General features: G+C 38.1%; 2 protein-coding genes across 7 annotated transcripts in view; one reads left to right on the top strand and one right to left on the bottom strand.

The window, feature by feature from the left end:
• Window positions 1-17,062, bottom strand: part of HHIP (hedgehog interacting protein) — an 81,012-nt gene that overhangs the window by 30,911 nt on the left and 33,039 nt on the right. The gene's annotated exons all lie outside the window — the stretch shown is intronic.
• ANAPC10 (anaphase promoting complex subunit 10) overlaps window positions 1-17,062 on the top strand; it is a 234,293-nt gene that overhangs the window by 197,954 nt on the left and 19,277 nt on the right. Inside the window, exon 6 of one of the 2 annotated variants that reach the window (XR_013998792.1) lies at window positions 1,174-1,189. The exons of the other annotated variant lie outside the window; for it this stretch is intronic. The gene's annotated coding sequence lies outside the window, so the exon portion shown is untranslated. Of the gene's footprint in view, window positions 1-1,173; window positions 1,190-17,062 lie in introns of those variants that run through there. 2 annotated transcript variants of the gene reach the window in all.

The raw sequence follows: 17,062 nt of genomic DNA, 5'->3' as shown, positions 1-17,062 counted from the left end.
GAAGGGAAAGCACCTTTCAGAACCAAGGAGGAGGAGCCCATCTGGTAACGTGGGCATGGGACACTTTCATGGATGAGCTCTGTCAACAGCCAAACTCTTGTGTTAATCACAGGATGCAGACAAGATCAAGTTAAATGTCACTTCTACTAACTGGCGGATTTAAGCTCACTGAAACTGTATTATTTTGCTTTGTTCCTAAGTTTTGAAACAGTGTAGAGTATTAATTTCTTCACAATTCCTGGAAAAGATGAGAAGAGTTGCTTTTCACTGGTTCCAAAGTCTAATTTGATCTCAGAAGAGGAGTCAATCCCCTGAGGATCCCCAGTTAGCTTGGGGAGATGTTGCATGATTTGTCTCTGTGATAGAATGAAAAATATAGTTGGTCTTTATCCCCAGTTCCTGGCACAGAGCTTCTAAAACCATTAGGATTTCCTGAATGATGGCACTGTCTTTCGTTATTCATAATGACCCCAGTCAGCCTTACTGAGTTCATGCTAATGAGGTGACACTAGGGTCCCTGGAAATCTTCAGGATGGGGGCTGGTAGCCGGAGGAACAACAACAACAACAAAATGTGATTACAAGGTTGGAACTTCCAGCCGCACCTCCACCCCCAGCCTGCTGGTGGGGTAAGGACTGGAGGCTGAGCTCAAGCACCAATGGCCAGTGATTTAATCAAGCACACCTACAAGGTGAAACCCCCATAAACCCCTCAACTGTGCGGTATGGAGAGCTTCTGGGCTGGTCAGCACACAGGTGCTGGGGGGGCCCCCCTGAGAGGGCGCGGAAGCTCTTCTCCACCGCCCGCCCCCCACCCATGCGTTGTTTCCATTTGGCTGTTCCTGAGTCGCAGCCTTTAAAATAAATCAGTAATAGTAACTAAAACACTCTTCTGGGTTCTTCAAGTTGTTTTAGTGAAGTAACTGAGCCCAAGGGGTGGGGTTTATGGGAAACCCTGAATTTGTAGTCAAGGGGCAGGAATGTGGGTAGCTGGAGCACCCCATTTATGGTTGGTGCCTGAAGTACTAATTCTTCCCCTTTCTTTAAAATTTTTTCTATTTTTCCAGATTTGGCTTTTCTTTCAGATAAGCCTTTCACTTATTCGAGTTATTTTCTGGTCTCCTGATCAGCTCATCTCTTCAAGGCCTCTTTCTGTATTTACCCACCTCTCCAGGTGCTCTGAGAAAGTACATACGATCATCAAATACTGGCAAGACCCATCTCACCACACTCCCCTGACAAAGAAACTCATCCTTCTTCAATGGAGAGCTGCTAGAAGATACCCAGCAATTTAGCGATTTTAGGAAGTGTCTCACAGGGTATGTGATTTCTGGTATGTAGCAATTGGTCCATGTCTCATGTGTGTTTAGGATCACATTTTATCTTCTAAAGGTAGCAAATGCAAAGACAGACTAGAAAAGTACACATGGGAGAATGAAATATATTCTAGGTGGAGACCAACTACCTGAAGGTCAGACTAGTTTTCTTAAATGATTCCCTTCCCCACTCTCTCAAACATAAACAAAATAAACCAGCCAACTTGGATTTAAGTTCCAACCTACACAGAGGGACGATACTAGAAGTGGTTATTTTCTAGAATTCCCAGCTTCCCGGCTGCTACTTATTCCATATACTAATGTTCTTTTGACACCTCATGCCTATGGGGGGAAATGTATATACATACTTAGTTATATACTGAAAAATGGTTATGGTCACAGTAGTTGGTGTATGTATGTACATGATTTATTTTACATAAGTTTTATATTTGTCAAGTGGAATTGAATTTCATATTTGTATTTTTCCCTAAGCTTTTTACCTGTGTGAGCTGTGATATTTGATATAGTGTGGCCTATTAGTTAATGGATTGACTTACACCTTTCATCTTGTCTAGGTGGTGGTTGGCTGTGCTATAGCTTTCACTATGTGCTGCCCAAGAAATCCAATATGATATCAGGGAATGACTTGAACATTAGGGACTACTGTCTCAAATAGGTGTGAAACATTAACAATACTTGTGGTTTCCCAAAGTTCAGTTCTCCAAAACAACTTCTCTAAAAGATAAAATGCTTCAATAAAATTAAACGGTGAGACATCTATTTGCAATAATAAAGTAACAAAATTAGTAAAATGACCAAAAGTCTAAACTCTTCTCAAAATCAAAGTCCTAGCACTATAAACACTTTATTGAAGAAGGAAAATTTATAGAAAAATTGGCAACACAGAGAGAAAGCAAAGCTCTTATGCTTGTGTGTTTAGGCTAGGTGAAAATAAATGAAAGGTTTAACAAAAACTACAAGAATATTCATGGGAATTAAAAATGAGTAAAAATGACAATTTAAAAAGCTTTGTAACTATGCTAAACTATTACAACCTACAGCTTGAATACTTTTTAGACCTTAGATTTCAATTTAAAAGTATACATTTCTAGACTGAATTGTAAAAGGGTAAAATATTGGGTAGTTATATTGTTAGACATGGCAAAATCTCAGATATGTAAACTAAGAACTAGATCAATTCTCCTCTAGACTGAAAGCTTCCTGGAGGCAGGGGCCTCATCTTGGTATTTCTGGTGTCTTCCAAAGGACCTCATCTGTAGTAGAAGCCTTGTCATCATAGGTTAACATATATTGAGCTCTTACTATGTGCCAGAGAGGAGGCTAAGTAATTGGCACGCATTATCTTCTTAAACTTTATAACAACTCTAGAGTTTAATGCTATTTTACACTATCCCTAGTTTCTGGGTAAAGGATTTGAGTAACTTGCTCAAAATGCACAACCAGAAAGTGGCAGAGATTGTCTGCGACTGGAGGCCAAATAATACAAGCTATTGTTACATCACCCCACCAATTATATCCTAAATGAAGAAACGAACCAACAGAGAATAGATTGTATTCCCCCATCAGTACCCATTGTTCACGGACCTCGCAGCACCCAACGGTCTCAGAGCTCTACAGGGGTTTCCAGAGCTCTCCAGGGGCACAAAGTGAAGCTTACAGCTCAGTTATTTTAACTTGTGTGAGATATCATGAAGCTTTTATCTGTTATTTTAACACAAAGGTTAATTTAGGTTTTAGGGCGATGTGCTGATAAACTGACAATCTGGGAAAAAAATCCTGACTTGTGCCCTTTTCCGTGATGTAAATACTCTCCCCGTGGCTGGTTCCAGATGGCCAACTCGATGTCACCGACTGCGGTGGGAAGGGCCAAGCGCAGTTAGCTCTCCCAAGCCCGTGACCACCACTGCAGAATTTCTATTCTCCTTCAGACCTCTCTGACTCTCTCCCTCCATGGTTATTCTGCTCTTTTCTTTTCCCCCCATTTTAACATTTTTGTCACACCTGTTCCTTTCAACGTGAAGCACTCAGATCTTTTTGTGAATTAACTTGGGACTTAAGTAATTAAATAAATCATTACTCAAACATGAAGGAAAAGGTATCTCTTACTGGACTTTTAGATGAAACATACATAAAAGCTAGCATACCACCAAAAACTAGAGCGGAACACTCAGCGACCCTTTCACCCGGTTGTTCAATGGAGGAGAGGCAAAGGAAAACCCTCTGTGTCTTTCATGCCTCTCAGAAGTTCGCTCCGATAATCAAAGGAGGCGAGGGACCTAAAGTCACTCTAAGTACCAACGTGGTCTTTGAATTGAAGATACAGCTCTTATAATGGAGACATAAGATCCAGCCTTAAATTCGATTGATCCATCAAGTAAGATTTTGGAAGGGAATGTGATTTGGAGGGAGGGAATACGTAGCCCTATGTTTTAATCCGATGAGGAATGCATTTAAATCGTGCAGCATTACTATTATTATCTTGCCGCCTACCATCCGAAGAACCTTCGGACTTCAGAAAATTGCAGGCATGGGAAGGCACATTTAGACTTATATTTAGCATCAGGCTCACCACAGAGTTTTGATAAAGATCTGTCTACATCTCTTCGGGAGATTTAGATGGTATATGTTACCAGTGGCTTATTAATGAATGATTTGCAAGACTTGAGATAATCCAAATTTTTGTTTTAGAGTTGAAACATACATTCTTGGCCACTGCAGGAATATTACTTTTTTCTCAGTTAAAAATAAAATAAAATAAAATAAATATGTATATATATGGATGTTTATATATTCTAAAATTAAACATAAAGTAATGTCTTTAGTAACTAAAGAAAAGGGGTAGTGGAAACAAATCAACCCCAACATTTGTGTGTTCTCCAATACTACTGATGGCAAATCACAATGATATTTTCTCCCCACCAAAACAGACTCTATGTAAAAGTGCACTTCCAAGATTTATATATGCATTCTTCATACTGGCAAACAGTTGTGAAAATTACCTCAGAGAAATGTTTACACATATTTATATAAATAAGAGACTGAATTTAGATTCAGATTTGGATAGCCAATTAAAAACTAATCAAGAGCCCTAGCAGGTTGCTCAGTGGTTAGAGCGTCAGCCCCTGGACTGAAGGGTCAACCAATCAATGTCCCTCTCTCTCTCCGCCTTCCACTCTCCATGCTCTCCGTACAAAAACCAAGAAAACTAATGAAGAATATAAGATTGCTCAAAGAGTATGTGAGAATACAGAATATACACATCGTTAAGAAATACACCTATCCCTCCAAATTAGATAATGCTACAGAATAAAGGAAATATTTGTTTATGTTTGGGGAGTTTCCATTTTTTTCCTTTTCTCATTCTCTTAAGGATTTCCTTCTTAGGATCATTCTTAAAGTATACATATTTTTAAAAATTATTAAATTGACAAATATGGGGCAAATCTTGTTGAAAAGCAAATAACTCCTTTGGAAGAAAGAAGACAATTTAGAAAATGCGTTAACTTCCCTCCCTCCCCCCATTTATTTTACTTGATGGGTAAGAAGAAGGCATCCTTCTATTGTCTTGCAGCTTGGAAATATTTTTCTTAGGATGACTTAGCTTATAATAAAGACAAAGAATTTCTCCAGTTTATTAATAAAAGTCTTATGAACATAAGGACTATTAACATTCATAAGAATAAAAGTAATTTTTTAATGGAATTATTTGGAATATTAAGTTTTTATATTAAAAATTAATGAAATAAAATGGACTCATATTATTTCACTTACCATCTTGATAGCCAAAATCTCTGCGGCATGAAGTCTGGCCACTTTGTTTTAAACCTTAAACCCCAAAATATATAGCATGTTTCCTTGATAGTTTCATCTGATTTATACCTCTATAGTTTGAAAAGTATTTTTCTCTCCTGTCAGAAAATGGGAGATTTGGGGTCCTTCTAATGAAAGAAAGATTATAATATTAAAGATCAATGCTTAACTATAGCAAAAGGAATAAAATTGTTTTGAATGAATTTGACCTCTTGCTTTTGTAAAGTTTGTTTTTTATGATGTGTGGCTAATATGGTGGTCATGCAGCTAAAGCATTCTCTTCACCTCATTATACAGAAATACAACACTAGTATACTTGAGTTTCCTAGCCATGTCTCACTGCCCTTTGTTATTATACATTATATATTATAACTCAAATGGACTTATATGAGAGCAAACATTAATCAATTAAGTAAGATTATTGCTTTGAAAAGGAAACCTTGAAAAAAAACCCCAACACAAAACCCAACCGTTTAGACCACCAAGAAGCACTAATAAATTTAAGAAAATATGAGGTTTCCTCTATGTGACTTCTCTTGAGAAGTTATGCAATAGATTTCTGGAACTTCAAGGTCATATAAAAATTATGGTACTTTTAAAATTATTTTCTGGGTAGAGTTTGTGTTTACATGATTTATATGTCAATTAAACTTGCAATTTACCAAAATAGCAAAATCAAGTTCTTTGACCCTGGTATTTTCATTAGTCACTATCTTACAAGATGATCAGATGCAGAAGTCTAGCAACACTAAAGGACTAAAAAATGATCAATCTAAACATCCATTTTTTACATTAAAAAATCATTCTGTTTTCAAAATATCATTAGTTAAAAATGAACATTTAGAAAACAAACATTTGCTATGCCTTAGGTATCCAACTTAAGTAACTCTTTTTGATGTTTGATATATTACATATTTATACTAATTCTGAATAAAAGCAATTAATATATGCTTCTGAAAGTGCATCTTTAATATTAAATTATGTAAAATTTAAAATAGAAAGTTTTGCAGGTCCACATTTTCTGTAATCAGGAAAGTATGATATTATTCCATTAAGATGAAATAAGTGTGGGAACTACATATTACAGGTATCTGAAAATTATGAAGTCTATATTAAAGATAAGAAAGTAATTATAAAACCAGAGAAAGGCCTATGAAGAAAAACTAAAGGGGGGATTGGATTTCTTAAGTGTGAAAAACAAATTTGAGTACCCTTAACTTGCCTTAAACACATGAAGATTTATTTTAAGGAAGACAGTGTCCGGCTGTTCACCTTTTCCATGGAAGTTTTACCAATAGGTATTTTCAGTGCAAAGCAAGCTGTGTTCCCTATAATTCTTAACATAATGGAAAATACACTTTAAATATTTAGAAATAATATAATTTTGGACCAAAAGACAGAATTTGGGGGAATTCCTGAGATTCAAATTGCATGAGATTGTATTCTTAGTCAACTAGGGAAGAGCCAAATAGTGACAGATCAATTTTCTAAGATGTTCATAATTTAACATATAGCAATTTGGACAAAGCTACTGGCACATTAATGTTTCCTATCTTAATTTGCAGGATCACCACACAGGGACTAGTTTCTGGCTCTGTATCCCAGGGCAAATAAGTGTTCATTAAGGTTCCACTTTCCTCACTGCCAGCACCCACTCTCTTCAGCACCTACGACATCATTACCATTATCCTCACTTGCTGCACAGCCCCGGCTCTCAGGTCCCAGCACCCACTCAGCCATCAGGGGCAAACTTGGTAAGCCAGCTGCTTCGTGTCTTTGTGCATTGAATTCCTACTCATTCGTGTTCAAGAGCATGGCCTTAGGGGTTTAGATTGCCTAGGGCTGCAGTTTGGCGCCTCTACTTGTTAGCTTTTTGACAGAGGAAGGTTACTTAGCCTCTCTGTGTCTCAGTTTTATCATCTTCAAAATGGGGGACATGTCCTGTCTCATAGGTTGTTGTGAGTAGCTAATGGACAGAGGGTTGAATGGGCCTGGACCTCTGTGGGTGCTCAGTAGACGTTGGCTGTTATTACCACGTGCCATGGCCAGGCTATTGTATTCTAGTTGGAGAAAGAGTCTTTGAACAAGCAAACCTGCAAATCAACACATAGTTAAATTTTGAAGAGGATTATGAAAGAAAAGGACTGGGTGTTATGGAGAAGCAGGTCAGGGGGAGTCTAATGTAGATCAGGGGATCGGGGGGGGGGGGGGGCTTCTCTGAAGATGTACATTCAGGGGGCCAGAGAGTGAGAGGGAAGAAAATTCCAAGGGAAGAAAGAACAGCATCTCCCAGAGAGACAGGCTATTGAGTATGATTCTTAGGGAAACGAGAAAAGTCAAGGAAGAGTACGAAAGTTCGCACACTCTCCCAGTCTTGCTCTGTCTGTGGCGAGTTCTCTCTGCGGGCACGTGTCCGCAGAGTGGGACAAATGTGGGCTCCGTGATACCAAACTGGGTTTGAACCCTCGCTTTTTGACTTAAAGGTTCTTTGACTTTAGGGAGATAGTTTAACACCTTTGAGCTTCAAGGTTGTTGTTTTTTCTACTGTAAGTGAATTAGAACTTCTACTTTATAAAGTTTCTTCTTAAGTAAAAAATGGACAAAATAAAAATTTTAAGTTACTAGCACTCGGCTGGCAGTATTAGCTGTTCATTTCGCAGCTCTTTTCTTCCTCATGGCAGAGGCCGGGGATGGGTTTGTAGTTCACGTACATGGCAGCGGACAGTGGCAGTGCCGCCCTTAAATGTCAGGCCGAATGGAGAGTTTAAGGTTATATTCAGGGATCAATAATCATGTATTCATTTATTTATTCTGTCTATAGCCCCAAACCAAAATGCCACCTTCCAAATGTGTAAGGTCAGCTATAAAAGAAATGATAATTCAATTTTTCCTCCTAAGCACTTGAAATTTTTTCATCGTATAGGAAAAACTGTATTTTTTCTTCATTTTGATGGTATGAAGTGGAAAACTAGCATTGGATACAGTATTTTATTTTTTCCTCATCTGATGGCATGTGTGGCAAAGTGGCTTTAGGAGTGACAGTCTTGGTGAGGCCATTGCTGATGGCACTGAGTCTCCTTAGGTGGGACATTCGCAGTAAAGCTGCTTGTTTCACTGTACATTTTTAATATTTGAAATCAAAGGAACCAATTTACAAAGGCCTTTTTAGATATGAAATCTAAATTTACATAGATGTATTTAATTATGTAAATAAACAAAGATATTTATGTTTATGAATATAAAAATATACAAACACAAATACATTAGCAAAAACTACATAAATATTTCAAGAATCTTCATATGGTCAAGAAAGCAAATTTCTAGAAACAGCAATTCATCAGCTTAATTACGAACACAAATCTATCAGCAATATCAAAAAACTGCCTGTTCTGCTCTTTCTTAAATATTTTCAGATGCAAAAATACATGGTCTTTTATGTTACACCTATATGCCTGGTTAGTGGGAATCAGGGAATGATGTAAAACTTTTAAAGGATTTTTTTCTTATACTGATAACGAAACTGTAAGGCTATATTGATGTGAATATTCAAAATCCAGGTATCTGGGAACCCATATTTTATTATTGTAAAAACGATTTTAAAAGTTACTTTTTTAATTTAAAAATTGGCAATCTTCCCATTGTGTGATAAACAGTAGAGTCACAGACGCAGTGAGATATTACTTTGTACACTACCATACCTCACTCCAGAACAGTTAGAGCAGCAAAGGGTCTGAGACAGAATGGCCCCGGTTAATCCTGGGGTGACTTTGGCACCCATTGCTGATGAGCTGATTACAACCCAGATCAAGCTAAGTTTCCTCTGAATCAGTGAATTTCCTGATATAAATCTAAATGAAGGTAAGAAAGCCATGGACATGATAAAGGACAGCTGGTTTTTCTTCCTTGGCTACAGGAGTCTTTTGTTTGTACTGGCTGTGTCCGACGATAAGGAGAGCCTAACCCCACTTCCTTCACACAGGTTTGTATAAGACAAATCCCATCACTTTACCTTGCCTCCTGAAAGCGATAGCAAAACAAAACTTTCTGATTCTCATTACCTAAAAAATCAGTTCAAAGGATTTAATAGGGGAACGCGAAACCCTTTCACAAGATGGCCCTAGCCTCTTTTTCCAGCCTCAATGCTGCCATCCTATCTCATGTTCTTGGTCCTGCCACAGTCAACTTCGATGCTCCCTGGGCGTTCACATCCTGATGCCTTTAGTTATTCCCTCTGTTTGGATCCCCATCTGGTTGCTCAGGATGAACTCTTCGGCAGTCTTTTCTGACTTGAGTTCACCATACCCTCTTTTTTCTTCCGAGCACTTTTCTACGTATTGCCAGGACACCGCACTATCATATCATTTTGTGTTGACTGTCCCTACCGGTCTTCCTACCCCATAAAGAAGAAATCTTGAATGAAAATCAAGTCTTATTATTCTTTGACTATATCCCAGCCCTTAGCCCGATGGCTGCACCAACTAGACACTCAAATGTTTGTTGAGTGTATGAATAAAAGACTATGACTTAGAGCTCCATCTCATGTATTATCTATATCTTTACCCCACACTCTTCTAAAGCTCAATTTGATCAAAGAAGTCATTTGAAAGAATTAATTTAGAAAAGGTACTAGGATAAAGCTTCAGTAATAATAGAATATTAATGATTTCCAGTTGGTATTAGAACAAAGGAACATATTGCTAAAATATACAATAAGCAGTTATGAAAAGCCTTCCTCTGACAGCAACAAGTGATGGTCTATAAAGTAATAGCCTAAAATTGTTTTTTGAGTTGTAGACTAATCCAAGCAGTAGTTCAGACAAAAATAAAAGGTGGCCCGGACGGGTGTGGCTCAGTGGTTGAGCGTCGGCCTAGGATCCAGGAGATCGAGGTTCGATTCTGGTCAGGGCACAGGACGGGGTTGCGGGCTACAGCTGATCAATGACTCTCTCATCATTGATGTTTCTATCTCTCTCTCCCTTCCTCTCTCTGAAATCAATAAAGATATATTTAAAAAATAAAATAAATTAAATAAAAGGTGATTATTTCCCATTATGAGCTTTAAGAAAATTCATGCTTACCTACCATGTTGTTTTTCATGATAAAGGTGTAAAAGAAAACTAAAGGCAATATAGTAGTCTTAGAATTACTTCCTAGATTAATGTCATTAGAAGACGTCAGGAAAAGTATTAATTAAGGGATAACACTAGACAATTTTTTTCTTCATAACTAGTTGTCTAGGGCTTCAGAGCAAAACACTAATAAAAGTCACTCATCATTATGATGTCATTCTCATAATTTCCTTAGAAATAAACTAACAAGTACAAAAAATATTTATAATGTACGACATCATCTATGTGCCTTTCCATTGCTTAAACTTTGGGTTATATTTAGTGAGGCTTCCTGTTTATTATAAGGAACACTTTCTGGGTGAAGTAAAATACATTCGTAAAAGCCCTCTGAAGTCTAATTATCTGTGTAAATCACAGGTAGCTTAAACACTATGGACTGAGACAACTGTGTGACCTAATCCAGCAACCTATGAAAAGATTTTTTTCATTTTTGCAACCCAAACTCTTTGGAAGGTATTTATCTGTCACTGAAATGGTTTCAGTATCCAAAACCAGCCCCCAAATGTGATTTGCCTACTGGTATGGCCTGGGCGCTGGGTGACATTTATAACACACCAAGCTTGTTGGAGAAATGAGTGCTCCAATGACATTTATAGTTATAGTTGTTGGTGCTCCCACTTTAAACCCATAAAATATCCAGGAATTATCCACAATCAATTTATAAGTAATTACAACTTATGCAGAATAGGAGATAGAATTGAGTTTTGTGTAAGGAGAATGCATTCTCAACCCTTCCATTCTTGCCTGTAACTTCTTAGATGGTGCACTTCCTCATTTATCCCATTGTTTCCTCTGGCAGGGTTAATGAACGTCTACCAGTTTACAGTTTCTCTGACATTTAACATGCTCCCCGTGGCATGTGTTTTTTGGAGTAGGAAATGGACTTGGGAAGACAAAAGAACAAAAAAGAGCCTCAGGTTTCTTCAGATATGTTAGAAGGGCATAATCCTTCTCTATAAGTTCTACTATGCAAACTCCCAATTTATTTCTGTAGAAAAATCAAACTTTCCATCCGTCCAAGGGCTTATCTCACCACTGGTAAGCCTTTCCCCCAAGACTTTCATGAATAATTTACTTTGACCTGTTGGCTGCCTAGGATTTCAAAAACAAATCTCCAATTAATTCTGTAGCAGGACACTCTGTCAACCAGCATCAAACTGGGGCTCTTCTAGCAAGCCACATGTTAACTTCCTTCACAGTTCACACTGCTCAAGGCCAAATCACATGTAGCTTCTTTTTCTGCTTCAACAAGCTGTTCAAGGTTGACCACACTTGAGAACAGAGGCAGATGGGAACAGGAACATGATCTGAGTCTAGCTTTGTGTTCATTTATTGTGTAATGCTCGTAGAAGACAGCAGAGTTGGGAATCAGTGCTGATTCTGCAGCAAAACCTCTTCAAATGTTCACAGGTTGGATTTTGGATGGTTGTTGGATGGGCTTTGCACAGTTACTAGAGTCAGACAGATATGAGTTTGAATCCTAGTTTCTAGATATAGATCATTGGGGAGATTACTTAAATTTTGTGTTTTCTCATCTATAAAATAGGAATAATAATAGCCAGATTATAGGACAATTGCAAGGATTAAATAGAGTGTGTCTTGCAAATTCTCTGAAACTAGTAGAACTTAGAACAGGTGCATGACCTTCCTGATCAAGTTAAAAAATGTAGGAAAATAGAGTGTAAGGTGTCAAATTTAGCTTCAGCTCTGATAATGCTGAAATGGCCGATAGGCCAGTAGCAGAAATATTCCAGAAGTTATCAGGCACCTGGAACACCTAAAGCATTCACTAGACCCAGTGACTTTAATGGCTTTGTGGTGGGAAGGGGATGTGATCGATGGTGGGAGGAAGGAAGACACCGAAGCTAACGTAGGGCAGCTCCACTTAGAACCAAAGAACTGAAACGGGCTGGCTTCTCCTTTCCCATGTAAGGCTCACTGACTTTTGAGCATATCTAATAAACTGTCTTAGTTCCTACTTGTAGGAGGCTGAAATATCCTCCGTGAAGTTGCTAGAAATGAAGGAGAACTACAGCATTACGTTTTATGCTAATATACACTTAATGCATTGTCTAAACTAAAGGTATGTAGAAGACTGGCTGTGTAAGAGATGGATTTGCCAGATACTACATTCAGTCCCTTGATCTGTTTGACCAGGACCGTTGCGGGGTCATACTTCACACTGAGTGACAGTCCTTCTCTACCCCAAAGCGCTCTGCTCAGATGAAAGCAATGTTTATTGCACTGTAGCCTTCCCGGGCAGGATACGTGAAGAGCATATTATTAGGACACCGAAGGCGTTAGTGCATGGATGGCTGATACTGGACAGACACACATAAGTAGGATTACCTGGTTGTTCAGCAATGACCAATGAATGGTACAAGGACTGGCTGAATATAACAATTAGGCAAAGTGACAAAGCTGCGGTATGCTACCAAAGAATAAATCACCTTTGCCCTTGATCATAAAATAAACCTTGATTGTTCATTTTAAGCCAATCTGTCTGGGCGCCTAAGAGATTAAAGAACAAGGCCTTGAACAGCAACGGAAGGAAACCCAGTCTAAGCATCTTTCTTTCTGGTGTTTATGCTTTCATGCATATTCTGAGAAACTCTCTGTCCCTGTGACTGTGGAGGCCAGTCTAACGTCTTACTGGGGAGCTCTGACAGTAACACAGGTGGCTTTGCTGAGAATGCCGTGTCCTCATGGTGAGCCAGAATTCTCTCTACAATTTCATTCCTTTGTCTCCTCCTTTCCACTCAGAGTCATTTGTGCCTTTAATGACCAGGACCATAGGTTGGTGCATAGGTTGATGCTCAACCACTGAACCAACAGCGGCCAGGCTAATGACCTTCTAATGGTCTATACCAAGTCTGTAACTTAATAGTCCAAGTTATCATCAGAAAGTTTAAGTACAATTTAACTTGGGTAAGCAAAGAACAAATGCCTTCCCAATAATTCCTTTTAGGAACATCTCTTATGTTTCCTTGGTTTTCAGTATTTCATTTGCATCTTGAACCCCCCATTTCTTCCCCATCTTAACTCCAACAGCATCTTTAATCCTTAGACACTCTACTCTTTTGAAAGACACTGACTTAACATACTCAGGATCACAGAAAAAACAAAATATTGTATTTTAACCAGCCTTTTCCCTTAAACAACTTTTATGCTATTTCTACTGATGTTTTTCCCTAACTTTGCAACGTTTCCCCAAAGATTCCTTCTCACTAATTTCCTGGATCTTAAAAAATTCCTCTTCTTTAAGTTTGGTGTCATAATAATACTTCTTAGGGCCTCCAGGGAGGATACTGAACTTAATTATATTATGGCCACTGTAATTTGGTGGGTCAGCCACACTTACTTCCTCAACCAATTCATACACTACTCAAGGCAAAACCAAGAGCAACCTCTCTTTATGCTTAAGCAACAAGCTGTTCCAAGAAAGCCGTTGTTTATAGTATTGAGAAACTGCTCCTCCAAGCCACATCCCAGTGTAATGTTCAGTTGGCAAAAAGAAGGTTGTATGTTGTTCAACAGGGAAATCTGTCTCATTCGACCACCCAAGAGGGCAGCAAAAATAAGTCACCTAGTAAAGGTGGTCTTTTATACAAAGGTCAAACAGAACTTTACTGGAAACTTTGGGTGGACTGGAAAGTCCTGGCTTAATATAGTGAGCTGCATAATTTAACATGCGCTCAAGTTTGACTGTGTAAGTGAAGCTTACGGCAAGATCAATGCATGTTCAATTACGCTTTTTTCTTTTAAAGGCAGCGATTAAAAAGGAAGAAAAAGGAAACAGGATGGCTTGTGCAAGATATTGCTTCCTAATCCCGACACAACCCTAGATCAGCCCCCTTCCCACTCCTGCTCCCCACCCCCCCACATACACTTTTCGTGGCACTTGTCTGTCGCGACAGCCACCTGCTTTGCCTGATGATTGAAAGGAGGAGACGGTATGGGGAAGGTAATGGAAGCAGGAAGCGAAAGGAGGAGCTCGGTCATCATGTTGCTTGTAGCAGACACAAAATACTAAGTGCAAGTTAACTGACATTCCCTCAACTTTTAAAACATTTTTGCTTTCAGTCATTTTGTTGCCACTATCAAGATCATTTTTGTGTCTATTTTATGACAAATAGCTAATGATCAGATATGGTATAGTTATGGGTATTTTGTAATTTTAAAAGTTATGAAACTTAGGCTGACCACATATCCTAGTTTGCCTGGACACAGTTCTGGTCTATGTTCTAGTAAAATGATTCAGAGAGACTCTCTTTACTCTCAAAAGTATCCCAGTTTGGGTGATACATTCAGTGGTCACCCTTACATTAATACATATTTCAACTACTGAGCATAGGCAAAGGAGGAGAATTCTAAAAGTATACTTTTAGATGAAAATATCAGCTTTGTATAATAAATGATGGCACATGGGTGGATGACATCAGTATGGCCCCTGTCCTCCAGGAACGAATGGCAGACGAAGGCAATGGAAGGTGGTTAGCTCCACAGTAAAGGATGCAACTCATAAAGAGCAACCCTGGGCTATTTCATATAGTGCAGGAGGGTGCAGCTATATAGTCAGTGTGCACTTAGTGGTAGGGAGCGGCAGTATATTGAAGGGCTCAAGACAACGGGATTGGGATGTGAGATGTACATGCATAAAAGCCCAGGTGTGCCAATGACTGATGGAAATCCTACCTAAGCCATTTAGAGTGGAAAGTTGCAGAATGCTATCAAAAGCACCCATACCACTTTATTTTCACTACTCTAATATATGGAACTCTCAAAAATAGTTCTTTGTAATGATGTCCTGAAAATTCAAAGCCCTAGGAACTATAAACCAGAAAAAAATTAGGATCCTTTTTCATAGAACTAAAATGTGCATTTAGAAAACTATGCTAACTTTTCAAGATATCCCTAATTTGTTCAAATATCACTGCGTAAATGATGGTCTAGTGTCTTCAAAGATTTAAAGCAACATAACTTCTCAGAGAGGAGTGTATTGAGAATAACTAAATCTGAGGTCAGCCAGCTTTTTCTTAAAGGGCCAGAAAGTGAATATTTAAGGTTTTGTGGATGATTTGGTCTCTATATGGCAACTCCTCAACTCCACTGTTGTAGTTCAAAAGTAGCCATAGATAATATGTAAACAAATGTTGTGGTTGTGTTCCAATAAAACTTTATTTATAAAAATAAGAAGAGGGCCAGATTCTGTCTATAGTTTGCCAATCCTTAATCTAAGTCATTACTACATAGTATGGCTTAAGTATACTTTACTCTGGCCCACAAGCTATATAATATCCACATATGTGGTATAATTTATTGCAAGGTTTAAATTAAGTTATTTAACTATAATCTTAAATTTAATTTCCAAAAACCACCATTGTAACCACAGTGATCTTTTTGTTAATTCTTTAACATTACTAAGACAAAAAGAAAATTATGTAATTAGCTCTATTTTTTTAAATCATGGATCAACTTTTATATTCAGAAACTCCTCATAAATATATATACTGCACTTACTCTTTATTTCATCTAAAAAAATGAAGAATAAAGTAAATAGCATTTGCTCTGGTCATTTATCCCAAGTGAGGATCAAGACTGAGAAAATATTTTATCTCTGTTCAATCTGATCCAAGAGTCTTTATCTTAAAAAGAAAATGAGGAACATCCATCAGATTGCATATTAACAGTCTAAGCAAATTAATAAAGTAAAAATTCTTAACCAAAACATAAAATCCCATAATCCCACAATGGAGCTTGATTCTGGAAGTTACTATTTTCACATGGGCCAGATTACGAAACCAGAGATCTGTTTTCAGTGTCCAAACTCTCTCAGGTTTTGCCTTTCTTTTTCTGCTTAAAGCTATTTTTACCTTTCTGAACCCAAACATCCTCCAGCTTTCTCCCCATCAAAATCCACACTTGAGAAAAGAGCTGAAATTTATTCTCACTACACTAAAAAGGCTGGTAAAGATAAGAGTCAGCTTTCTTAGGGACGTTTGCATTTTAACAGAGACCAAGCTATAAAAATCATGCTGATGATCTTTTAAAAGTATATTTCATACTCCCTTGCTTTTGGAAATACAATTTTAACTTTTTCTTAATGTCTTAGTATCTTTAAAAAAGTGATCTCATCTGTATTTTGCTTCGCACATGTGTTTTTTCCCTACAAATATCAACAAACATTAGTTCCTGTTTCATCTCTCTCTTCCCTTAAGAAATCTCATCTAATTGAAATATCATTGAGCAGTGGAGGTAATTCTCTTCTTTTACTTTGATATTTGGGGGTGTTTCAAAAGAAATAAATTTCACCCAGGGTGAATAGGTTGGCAACAAGCAGTGCCACGGAGACCTTCCCTTTGTGTTCATGGAAAAACACTGCCTCTCCTTTGATTAAGAGCATCTGAACAACCTACAGGTACTGTCACCCTGACATGAATCCATTAGTCACACTGTCTAGCCCTCAGGGCAGGTTATGGCATGAAGCTTTTTCTCCATGCAAATCTGCTGCTTCTCACCCTGCTATCAGTTTCCACTTCCCAGAAAAGCAGTCTTGACAGTCCCCTCTACCTCCCCCCGTTTCTAAGCCACTGTTCACTGTCGCTCAGAAATATGAACATTCTGGGAAAACCTATAGGAAAACATCAGGTTTGTTAAAAAATGTAGATTAACATCACATAGCATTCAATGTCAGCATGGCTCTGTGTGGCTGACCCACCTCAAACAAATTCTCTCGCTTCTGCTGATAATTCTACAGTTTCCTTAACTGTAGAATGACTCCGGAGGT

Source organism: Miniopterus schreibersii, assembly GCF_964146895.1.
Source record: "Miniopterus schreibersii genome assembly, chromosome: 4".
NCBI classification, from domain to species: domain Eukaryota; kingdom Metazoa; phylum Chordata; class Mammalia; order Chiroptera; family Miniopteridae; genus Miniopterus; species Miniopterus schreibersii.
Note: the sequence above shows the minus strand (reverse complement) of the source record. Positions and strands in the feature narration are given on the sequence as shown.